Raw genomic sequence first — 12,290 nt, forward strand, 5'->3', positions numbered from 1 at the left:
TTCTACAGGACTTTTCCAGGAGGGGAGTGTGTGTGTTATCTCCCTGTTCCAGTTTGAGTAAGAATCCTTTGCAGTGTGGGAAAGCTGGTCTCCCAAGCACCTGCCTCTTAGTCATCCAGGGCTTAAGGATGTCCCCAGATTACATCTTGTCAGCTGTTTGCAAAACAGCCATGGGAGGAGGAGGTGAAACCCTGAGCCACACAGCCTGGCTGTCTCTTTAAATGCTGGGGTCTGTGTGCTGGAGAGGGAGGGATCGGCTCTGGAGTGCGTGAAATTCCTGGGCTCCTCTGACAGTCTCAGGCAGAGAGCTCAGCTCTACACATCTCCTCTTGCATGCAACTCACTGAGAGGGAGAGGCAAGCCAAACCTCCCCTTTCTGCCTGCATCCCAAGCCATCAAGGACCGGTTTTAGCATCTCCAATACCCCCACTTTTCCCCACCAGTTCTTCCTAGAGAGACACCCTGGATTCTTACATCCCCAAAGAGGAAACAAACAAAGAGTTGATAAAACAGCCAAAACCTCTTCTCAACTGCGAAGGTAAGACTTTGGGGGAAGGATGGATGGCAGGATGGAAGAAAGACCCAAAATGAACAGATATTTCTGTGTATCCAGTAGAAAGTCGTTCAGTTTAAAAGGTAGTGGGTTCTTTCACTTGAGAGTTCCAAGGGTGATTGTGTTTTTTTTTTTAATTTTTGATCACAAATACCTGGAGATTTGTTATTTTTCGGTCTCTTCCTGCGAGTTTTTACCAACCTGCCCCTGCCCTCCTTTTCTTCCCCCTCTCACCTCCCTGTTATGAAAAGTCAGAAAGATTTTTGGAAACGGCACACCTGGTGGGATGATCTGTTTTCAGGTGACAAGCACAAACTCTCCTCTCTAACCAATACTTTTATTTTTGCTTTTTTTTGTTCTTATTATTTTATTTTTTAAATTACTATTTTGGAGGGACTGGTTTTTAAAACTAGAGAATGGGGGTGTTTTTGTGAGGAGACAAGATGCTGCTACATTGAATTGTAACAGGGACCTGCTTAGGAATCAAACTATTTGACTAGTGGCTGAAGGATTTCTTTTTTTCTTTTGCAAAATTTTTACTAATGAGGAAGGAAGGGGGGGAAATGAAGAAAGTTTTCTTTTTTCCTTCGTCTTTGGATCCATTACAGAAGAACCTTCCCTCCCTGCCTTCCATTTGTTTATATTAATGATTTAGTAGCCGTCTTGCCTGAAAACTTCCACTGTGAGCGACTGCTGTGCATTTTCAGGCAGCGAGTGACCTTAAAGGTTGGTTCGATCCTTTCTTCGTGCAAGATGCATACAAAATATCCATGATTTTCTTTTTAAAAAAATTCTAACTATGGCACTTTATAATTTAAAAGAAAAACATCATCCACTCTAGGGCAATGATGTAATTCCCCTACTTATGGGCACTGACTCTGGTGCTTTGCACGTGACTTGTCTTTTGCTTACTCCCTTGATTTTATTTTAATTGCAGTATAGGTAAGAACTACTTTTACTAACCACCGTTCTTTAGGGACACATTTCGTTATAACTGAAATCTCTCTTTTAAAAAAAATTCTTTTCCATTCCGCACCGCTCCCCCCAAAAAAATTAGAGAGAGAAAAGCGAAAGGATCAGAGAGGCAGAACCAAAGCTAAAAAATGGAATAATTTTTAAAAGACCACTTTCGCTTATCCAAGCCCCCGTTCCCACCACCTCTTGGCACAGCTATTCAAAGCTTTGTTGAAAATAGTTTTAAAAAAAAATACTAATTTTTATTCTTGTTTCTTTCTTGCACGTGATTGTTCTGTGTTAAGCACACAGCTCTCCTAAAGAGGTGAATATTGACCTGATCGCTCACTAACACTAACAATATATTTTGAGTGACTGTTTTTTAAGGGGCTGAACTCTTAACTAGTCTAGTGAAAAGTCAGAGAGTGATGTTGGGTGTGTGAGAAAAAAATCGAACCACAAAGGATTTGCCTGCTAACTGGGTGTAGTCGGTTATTAATTGTAGCGTGAGACTGAAGGGTGTTGTATTTCTAGCCAGGTAAGGTAAAGCGGGCTATAGTGTTAAGTTGGGCAAGTTTATCTAAGGGCTAGTCATGTTTTTGGAGGAGGAGGTTCGAGAGGGAGCTGAGATTATTGCCTTTGTTGTTGTGGACGGACACACTTCATCTGCTGGAGGAGTTGAGGTATTATATTTTGATAATTTTATATTCCTGTTGATGTTTTTTGTTTCAGTCATTGGCAGTTTCCTAAATGTCCGTCTTTCTCCTGTAAAGCATATTGTTTTCTGGAAGGGGCAAAGGGAGTTGCATCTGGGGACACTGGAAGTTTGGGGATCACGCGAGCAACAGGGCTGTATTTATTTATTTAAAAAAAAAGCAAAGTCGGGATGTGAAAATTCCCTTTCTGGAGTATTCGGGCACCTTCTGATGGGGTGTGTATCTGTGTGGTTTTCATTATTTATTTTATTTTTGTTCTTTAAAAAAAAAAAAGAAAGATAAATGAGTTATAAGTAAATAAATAAATAAAAGCCCCGTATTCGATGTCATAATTCCAGTGATGATGGCTTCTTGGCAGAACCGATATCTGCCGATATCATCCTGTTCCATGGCTGTAGCCTGGCCTCATTTTACGCTGAGTTTCTACTGAACATGTTGACGTGCTGCTGCTTATATAAGGGAAAGAACAAATTCAAGCGGATTAGTGCTTGGGATTTTGAGATCGGTTACCCAGATCATGTTGTGGGTTTTTTTCCATTGGTGGGGGGAAGGATGGAGAGATGTGGGAGGGGGCGAAATTGGGGAACATGGTGGGGGAGATGGAGGTGATGCGGGGAACAGCTTGTTCGCATAATGTCTGCGCAGCGTCCTTTTTTTCTTTTCCTTTTTTTTAAAAAAAAGCCCATTATCTCTAAAAACACATTATTCTTCAGACCAGTATAAAAACAATGTGGGAGGGGTTATTTTAGCGAGGGGGTTTGGTCTGGGAGTCATTAGACCCACTGCTGCAAAACCAAGATACAGAAATCCATCTGCACCAACATTTCGGGGGGAGGAGGGCGTGCGGAGGGGGGGAAGGGATGGATTGTCGCTTTTGGATTAGCAGCATAGGGCTTTGTATTCTTCATTCCCCCCCCCTATTTCTGCCATTTCCCCTCACCCCACATCTGCACACCCTCTCTCCTCCCCCCGAAGGCATCTCATCTTTTGACGAGAAAATTCCGTGTTACATCCTGATGGCTCTGCGGCTTTTTTTTTTAGTGCATCACAACGGTGGCACGATGACCTTTGCTTCATGCCACACAGATGCAGGCTCCTGATATGAGTGTGACCACGGCTCGCCCGCACAAACACATGCACTCATACCCAAGTTGGGCCATGATTTTAATTCATTTTCTTTTCTTTTGGGTCAGGGGCTGGATAGACATTGTTAGGGGGGTGGGAAATGCAGCAAATGCCAAAGGCACGTCCATCCATTTCTCCGCCCCATCTTGCTGTTCGGTTTTCTAGGATGCTGTGTCGCACATCATGAGATTTGAATGTTGTGTGTGTGTGAAGAGCAGCGGCTTGGGGGAGGGAGGGAGCATGTGTGTGTGTTTGGGGGGATGGATGAACCTGACGACATTAATAACATTTTTTTGGTCAAACAAACGCCTGGTGATAATGATTCAGTTTAACCATCTGTAAAATACATGCTTGCAATGCACTGGAATAAAGGTTACTCCAGGGAGCTTGGGCTGAGCTTGGCGGGCTCTGGGAAGCATGATGTCCACACTCGGGGGAGACAAACACACACATGCACCCAACAGACCCCTGCCCTCACAAAGCCCACTTGAGTATCCAAGCTAGAGGGCATATAGAGAGGGTGTGGGCTGTATTGGAGCCCGGACCAAACAAAGCCTTTCTTGGCTTGTCTTCCTCTGCCATCCCTCCTCTTCTTCCATGAGCCTGTCCGTGCCTTTGATCAGACATCACGGGAATATCAACATTTCCACGCAGTTCTGTGCCAGAGGCTGTGTGTGTGAGACTCCAGAGTGGTGAGCAAAAAGGGGAAAAATCTACTTGCCTTTCTCTGATAGGATGTGCAGGAGAGGCATGGCTTTTCTAGTGTGAGCAGAGAGAGGGAGAAAATCCCCCCCTCTCTCCCCAACCCTAGCAAGGGGAAGGACCAAGCGAGCCCTGGAGAGGTTGTGTGGGTGATTGTAGCTGGGTAGTGGGTGGACAGTGTGTGTGCAGGACAAGGCAGCAGTGGAGAGATTGTTAACAGAGTGTAGAACACAGCTGGCTAGCTTGTCCATTTGGAACCCTGCCCAATGACTGGCAAAACCTGTAATCCCCCTCCTCTCCCTGGATCCAAAGTCCTCCCTACACTTCAGTGAACATTCGTTGTTCAGTCATGGTCTGGCTGGTCTCTTGCAGGGCTCTGAGAGGAGCTGGCAGAGAGAAAGGATCTCTAATGGCTTCCGCCTTCCTGTAGCCAATTCCCCTTGTCTCCTGCATGTGGCTAAATTTCACTGCACCCTTCTAAGTCCCCGTGTTTCTGGATCTTTCTGCTTCACAAGTGATAACAAATGGGAAATAGATACATTCCGGGCCATCTTTATGTGCCTTTCGCTTTCCTCATCTCTCTTTTCTGGAGCTGACCTTCAGAAAGAGTGGCAAATTATAGCCAAAGGGGTGGGGTGGAGGATTTTCAGTGGGTCAGACACCTGCTGTCTGCATGGGTGATGCACAGAAAAATGAAGGCTCCTTTATTCAGCTGCTTTGTCCTCTCAGGTTTGATCCCATTTGAGCCTCAGCTGGCCAGTTTCAGTCGCAAATTGTTTCTTTTTGGGCCCTTTCCACTCCTTCCTCCCTCCTGAACCACTCAGTAAATGGCTGTTGCGCTGCAGCTCCAGCACCTGAGAGCCAGCCATGGCTGCTGTAGAGCTAACAATGCAGTGGCTGGCTGAGCAACAGGCAGAGGGTGCTGCAGGTCCCAGGTCGTTGCTCTGACCCTAAGAATGACTTTTCTGTACAGTGAAGGTAGACACTGATTTTATGGTTCCTTCATTCTCCCAGTGATGGAGTTATTGATACATCCCAATGGCACATCCAGCACCCACCCAAATGAGAGGGAATTTCTGTTTAATAATTAGGAAGATGGAAAAAAAAGATTCTTCTAGATAAACTGTAATGGTTTGAAAGTGAGTTGTGTGCAGGTGGAAAGTACTAGATCCACAGTCCCACAGGTTGACATTCTGTTTATTCATAGGGCAGCACAGTCCAGACAGCAGATGGGCAAGTCTCCCTTGCCAATGTTCCGCATCCCTAGCCTGGAGTGACTCCACTTCTGGGAGTGAGAGGGGAGTTCAGTCTGCACAACCCATGTAGTTGTTGGCCTTTCTGCTGAGGGTGGGGCAGTTAGTGCCAACAGTGATGGTGGATTATATGATTGAGACACCTTTCCCACTAGGAAATGGACTGAAACCCCCACTGATTCATTTCTTATAAGCTGCCCAACTGCAGTGGTCAGATGGGGATGGCATTTAAACTTCACCAGTGTGGACTGGATTTAAATCAGCACCCTAGAGGTAAAAGTTTCCATATTCCATTTGTGATTTTCCAAGCCAATTACCCTCTTGGTCTCTGGGCATTGCATTCTAGGGAAGCAAGAAATCACTCTTCCCCACCTTTCTCATTGCTCCAGCAGCAGCATTTCAGTGGATCCAGTGATCTCATTGCTTCTTGTTTGTGACTCCTGGAGCCTCCTTCAGGGCTCCACAGTCCAACAGCATCTCTTCCTGTCTTCTTATCTCTCTCTGGGCTGGGGGAGAAGACAGTTACTTTTCCTCCTCAATTCTTCCGCTTCTGTTCTCTGGTGAGAGACTCTGCACATCCTGCTGCACTTTGGGGTGTGTGCAGGTGGAAATATGGGTGCTGGCAGAGCCGTATTATGCTACAATGGGGTAAGGACAGATGAGGTCTCTGGGAATGAAGTAAGAAGTGACCAGAAACTTTGTCCTAAACTCCAGCCAAAGTCAAAGATGAACCTTTCTGGAGATTCATGAGAAGTTTGGTTAAATAAAAAATAAAAATAAAAAAATGAAAATTAACTTTATTCTCAAGCCCCCCTGTGCTTAATAGATTCATCCAGGAGGAAAAGGGCACAAAACTTATTCTGGGACTATTCTCAGTGTATCTGGACCCACAAGTCAGCCACATTGCATTTAAGCCCTATATATCCCTCTGCTTATGCAGAGAACAAGTGGCATGGAGTAAGCTTTACTGGTTAGAGCATAGGCAGGCAGAACTCTGGGTTCTAGTCACCAACATGCTGTTTGACTTTAGGGTTGAGTCACTGCCTAGCTCTTTGCCTCAGTTTCCCCACATGATGAATGGAATGTGAGGATTAACATGTATAAAGGGCTTTGAGCATCTTGGATTACATTTATTAGCCCTCTTGACAGCAGTCTCAGCAGATAGACTGAGACACACTAGTCAAAGGTTAGCATAGAGGAAGTATGCTCTTACCACTGCTGTATGGGCAGAGAATGGCAGTCTCCAGCACTGCTGATCTTCTGGCACCTTTTGCCAGGATTTTGGGCTGGGCTGATTTGAGCTAGAATTTATCATAGCCTCCCTGTTGGTGTGGTTGAAATGTTAAGTGTCTGGAAATGGGGAGGGAAAGCGTGGGCTGGTTTTTTTAAGGGTAGGTGGGGTTTTTTACTGCCTTTCTCAGAAAACACTTGCCTGTGAGAATCCATAGCAGTCTCATACCAAAGCAGTTCAGCTGTCTGACCCTTGTGGCACATGTTCCCGCAGAACCGCAAGCTGTGTGTAAGCAGCATGTCGTGGCTGTGAACTTACAGGCTGTTCTGTGCTAGGAGCGGAATGGGAAGGGTGTGGTGGACAGGGAACAGGAAGAGGCATTTACAGAGTATCTCAGGCATAGCTGAAAAATTCATTTCAGCTTATCTGAAGGAGCATCCTCTACTGACAGAGAGGATTAGCCATTCTTCCACCTCTCCCCCTATTGTCTCTTGGAGCTCCCTTGTCATCTGCCATATCCCAATGGTAGATCAGTCTCCTTCTCCCCTACTCCCTCTGCCCACTTCTTGTCTCTTGGTGGCTGGGGATAGAGACGTGGGGGGCTCTGAGAGCTTATCTGCCATGTCCCAGTGGTGGTGTGGCTCAATTCCTGTCGTTTCCACAGCTCTTTCCTGTGCCCTTGATGATGAAGGACAGCTCATTTCGGAGCACAATCTGCCTGTGTCACTCTTGGCCCTGCTGCTGTCATCCATCATATTACAGGAAGTAATTAACACCAGGAGCCTCAGATCCCCGGAATGAAGTGCTGGGGTAGTTGGATTTCTCAACTGTCCTGATTTCTTTTTTCATAACTGGCACAGTCTGATCTAGGAGATCATGAAATCAGGGGTAATCTCTCTTGACTGCTGCACCAACCCTGGGAGGTGGGAGTGCCTGTGTATTTGGCAGAGAGGGATATTTGAGGCTGAGATCGCTCCTCAAAATGCCCTTCATGCTACTGCAGCATTCCCTGTACCCAAGCAAATCCCAGCAGCAGGATGAAAGATGAAGAGTGGTCTGGATTAATACCTGATAAGGATAGAAGAGGGTGGATGATTTGAGGTGTGATTTAAGCCTTCAAAGCTGGCAGTAGGCTTCCGTCTGCCATCAGAAAGTATAGCAACAGGTGATCCCAGCATCCATTCACTGGACTGACCCTGGGAATGTATTTTGCTCATGGCAGTGGAGAGCATCCTGTCTCTGCAGCCTCACCCCTTCTACTGCTGTGGTGAAGGGAGCCTCATCAGGTGGAATGAGGGCTATAGTGAGGACTAGCGAGTGGTAAGAATTTAGCAAAAATATGGGTGGGGGCAGAATTCCCGAGGCCAGGACAGATTCAAAGATCCGCCCTAAGTGGAATGGGGCAGGGGGAAGATTACCCCTTGGAATGTTGCATGGCTGTACCAATGCACATAACATCTGGGAAGCATTTGTTTCTTTCTGCAATACTATCGTAACTTCCCTGGCCAAGTGTTTATTCTGGGGGTGAGCATTTTGAGGAGGGGAAGAATCCGTGGCAGTGGAAAAGGGGGTAACTATCTGATGGGATGAGCCTTAATGTCAGCAAAGGAAGGACATGGGGTGGGTGGGGAGGAACAATTCTCCAGTGGGGTAACCATCCAATAAGACCTGGTGTGTCTGCAGAGCAGGGACTTGTTGGCTTCATTTCAGTGTGTTACAGCCCAATTTTTTCCCAATAATGTGTTAATTAAACATTGATTTCAAGGGAAAAGGAAATCTGCATGACTTGCAAAAACTAACTGGTGTGAGGAGGAGTGGGATCTGGTAAGAGATGTGTGGAGGGACCTGCTGTCAGCTGCTTCCATGATGGATTGTGGAGGGAGAAGAGGAAAGGGCTGGGGACAAATCTGTCCACCCACCGTTTAGAGACATTCACTCCTTCTAAAGAGGAGCTTCCCAGAAAAGTGGGATCTTTGGCATGTTGCAAACTGAAGAATTGCCACACAGCCACTTGAATGTCCCCAACTTTATTTTCATAGGGGAAATTTTTTTTTCAAGGAGTGATAGAGATCAAGGCAGCCTTCTGACCAGCTCCGAGCCCAATACACTCCATACTTGCTGCCCTTCTACAAAGTGGAGTCGCGGATTAATTAAACAAAGGTGCAAATTAAAACATCAATTGTAACAGTGTGCCAGAAGAGCCAGAAACAGTAATTCACCTGGACTTCATGTGCAGGAGATGATGACTGAACATGAATATAACATTGAGTGAGGCACATATTTAACATGCCCTCTCCTGGAATTCAGCATATTGGAAGGTATGATGGGTTGACATGACATCCCCTTCTTCCCCCACTCCAGTGCACTCTACTCCCTACATCAGAGAGGGGAAAACATTTTTCCTCACCTGGGGAGGTGGCATAGGGCAGGTGGTAGGAGTTCTAGGTTTATTATGGCTTCTTGTTTGGAAAATCTCCCCCCCCCCATTTATTTAAGAAATACTTTAAAGATTGAACAGCTTCTGTTTTTCCTTTTGTTTCCAATCTGGGGTGGTGCTGGGTAAATTAAAAATAATGGGGTGAGGGAAGAATCTATCTGACCTTTTTTTGAACCTCTGAAAAAGTGAGATTCAAATTCTGGGCAAAGATTTCAGTTAGTTCTTAGTTTATTTTAAATGGTTCCCCTCTCCTGGAGAGAACCTAACTGGCTGCTGCCTTCCTATCTGGTTCACAGGCACCAGACTAGAAGGTGCAAAAATCTGACTGCGGGAACCTACTGCAGCTTCAAGACGAACCTAAAAGGGAACTGGCTAGCCATGGAAGAGCAGTTCTTCAGGAAGATAAACACATGGTGTGCCAGATTCTGTACCTGCAGGTCTCCTGTGCAACCCCACTGAAGTCAGTAAGGTTGTATGGAGGGCAAGTAGTGGAGGCAGCAAAGCCTTATGGTTAAGTAATACGATTGGGAGGCAAGAAGAGAGCGTTTTTCACCTATGGCTCCGCAGTTAAAATCTAGCCCAGATTTGTGTAGTGAATGACAATTACTCTGAGATTATTATTTTGTGGCCTATGTGAAATGTGGGGATGCACGAAGGGGGTTGTAAACCCTTTGGGGCCACAGAGGAGGTCCTCATGCTCATGATACCCCCATATCCCAGTTTCCCCAATAAAGGGAAGTGGTCTAAGTGAGATATTATGTGGGAGGGCTCTAGGACCCAAGGGAGTTGAGAAGGTACACCTGGAAGCTGAGTCACTAAAGGCAGGTGCTCTTCATAGCTAATGATGGAGTTTATGGCAGTTCTGAAGAGGTTGCTAAGGGAATTGCTTTTCATTTCTCATAGAAGTTCAGGAAAGCCACTTGGGAAGTTACTGAAAAGTGAGTTCAGATACTGTGTGTGACTGTTTATTTTTTTGTCTGACTAGTAGTTGGGTTTGTATAAGCAGCCAACCCAGGGGCACTGTGGTGGCCTTACAGTCAATTCCTTAGTAGTGCATGCCTTGAGGACTTTATAAGAAAGAGGTTTTCCTGTTTGGTTCAGAGGAACCTCTGGGAACATGTGTATGTGGGACCAGAGCTAGGTTTGGGGTCTGGCTGTGAGGTGTCTGGATGGTTCCTAATGATTCCCTCTTACCCTACCCCTTCACCCCCACAATAAACTTGCCTAGTACAAAAGCAGCCTCTTGTTGTTAGTCTTCAGAGAGGACCAGGACTGAATGGAGTATGGAGATTTAACCTGCCTTGCACCATTTAGAGGCAAGTTGTGGTTGAAGCACATTGGTCAGAAGCAGCAAACGTTTATGTTGGAAGCTTATGTCACCACTCGATGGGGCATTGTATCTGTTTGAGGGTTATGCAGAGGATGTTAGTCTCCTGGTGGTGTTACTCCAGCATCTTCCTCTGGAGCTAAATTCATACACCCATCAAATGTAGTTGGAGCATATGGAAAGCTCAGCCTATTCAGTCCTCAAGAGATGACTTTGGTGAAATGGTCAAAGCTAGGTTGTGCTGTGATTATTTGTTTATGAGGTGCCATGTCATATTAATGAATAGCCCTTCATGAACACTGCTGTAAGGTAAGGAAGGAGGCTATGTAACCTTGAGAGATATTGAGATATAACCTGATTATTATTTATTGATATTGTGGGAACACCTTGGAGCCCTAGTTGTGGACCAGGACCTCATTGTGCTAGGAGCTGTACAAACAGAGAACAAAAAAATCAGGCTCTTCCCCAAGAAGCTTACAAGACAAGAGATGACAGATGGATACAGACAGACAGGGGAGTACAAGGAGACAATAAGTCAGTTTTGGTCAGCATGATCGGCAGTGGTCTCAGCACACCAACAGTCGAACTGCTGTTATGCTTTTTGTTGGCATGATGGCAAAGGATTACAGTAGAAATTCAAGCTGCAGCTCTTCCTTGAGTGTTTTGTGCATGCATCTTCCATCTGTTTTGTTTAAATGAATTCTCTTCCCTTTGATGAGATTTACTGTCTCAAAACTTCCCACTGGATCCAGCAATGAGGTGTGCACTGCAGAGGTCAGAAGAGGAGTGTGGTGCTGAATACAGGGTTTTGTTATTGAGGGTTTGAGGATGTTGGGAGCTGGGAAGAGAGGAGAGAAGGGTTTTAGGATTGTGGAATGGAAGAGCGTATGAGTTAGAGTGATGTGGTGTCAGTGAGAAAAGGAGACAGGGTGTAGTGTCTGAGAAGAAGTCTATCCATTGCCATGCATTAGTGAAAATGTTGGATGTGTTGAAACTTGTAATTGTGGGGTGCTCTCTCTTCTGAGTCATGCTGGGGGCACTGTGCTGCAGGGAATGGTGGAGGTGATTCAGCAGGGATTGTGTTTCCCTCTGTGTGAGCTACCGCAGTGCCCACACATAAAGTTACATGGATGTTGTGAGGAGTTCTCTTGCATGTGACATGAAACGAAATTATTTTGGGAGATGTTACAGAGCTCTTGTCATGACAAAAAATGTTGTTCATCTGATTAAATTCCATTGTGGGTAATAGTTACCCCTACCATTTAAATTAGTTGTTACAATCTTCATTTGCTGCCTTAAACTTGTTGTGTAATGCCATTGTGCACTGTTAAATAGCTGCCATGTTCAACCTTAGAAGTGACTGTATTTCCACAATGTGTGTGCGCACGCGCATGTGTAAAATACTTCAGGATTCCTTGGAATGAGAGGAGTTGTGTAAGTGCTAGAGTTAGCTTCTCTCTGTAATGTACTGGCTCTTGAAGAATTGCCATACTGGATCAGACCTGGGGTCCATCCAGGCAGGTATCCTCCCTCTGACAGTGGCTGGTACCACATGTTTGAGAGGAATGTTGGAGAACCCCGCAGCAGGCACATGTGGGATAATCTGCTCCCTCCCCATTAAATCTTATCCTGATCTCTAATAGTTAGAGAGTGGCTTGGGTCCTAATCTATGAATTCAATATCCCTTTCAGAATTTTTGCTAGAATTAACTATGACAACTCTATATTCTTTGTATTTGGGTGATGTTGCCCTCTAGTGGCTGACCTTCAGGAAGGATAAGGGACTTATTACTACCATCTTTAGTTCGAATGACAGAGGCCTGTGCTTTTTGGAGTTGAAGGACTTAGGATTCTACTCTGCAGCACATGAATATGTCTGGGGATAAATTGTTGTGTAATCACAACAGCTGATATGATTGAGTCATGCTAGACCACTAGGTGTCAGGAGATCATCTTGGCTAGTGCCTAGTTGGATGACATTCCAGCTGAATAT

At 45.4% G+C, this 12,290-nt stretch overlaps 1 protein-coding gene across 25 annotated transcripts in view; it reads left to right on the forward strand.

Moving 5' to 3' along the window:
• Positions 1–279: 279 nt before the first annotated feature.
• NRXN3 (neurexin 3) overlaps positions 280–12,290 on the forward strand; it is a 1,481,114-nt gene continuing 1,469,103 nt past the window's right edge. For 24 of the 25 annotated variants that reach the window (XR_007774426.1, XR_007774427.1, XM_050953172.1 and 21 more), the window contains exon 1: positions 280–538. The gene's annotated coding sequence lies outside the window, so the exon portion shown is untranslated. Of the gene's footprint in view, positions 539–1,983; positions 2,191–12,290 lie in introns of those variants that run through there. The other variant, XM_050953173.1, reaches the window with a different exon arrangement.

Source organism: Gopherus flavomarginatus, chromosome 5 (assembly GCF_025201925.1).
Source record: "Gopherus flavomarginatus isolate rGopFla2 chromosome 5, rGopFla2.mat.asm, whole genome shotgun sequence".
NCBI classification, from domain to species: Eukaryota; Metazoa; Chordata; order Testudines; family Testudinidae; genus Gopherus; species Gopherus flavomarginatus.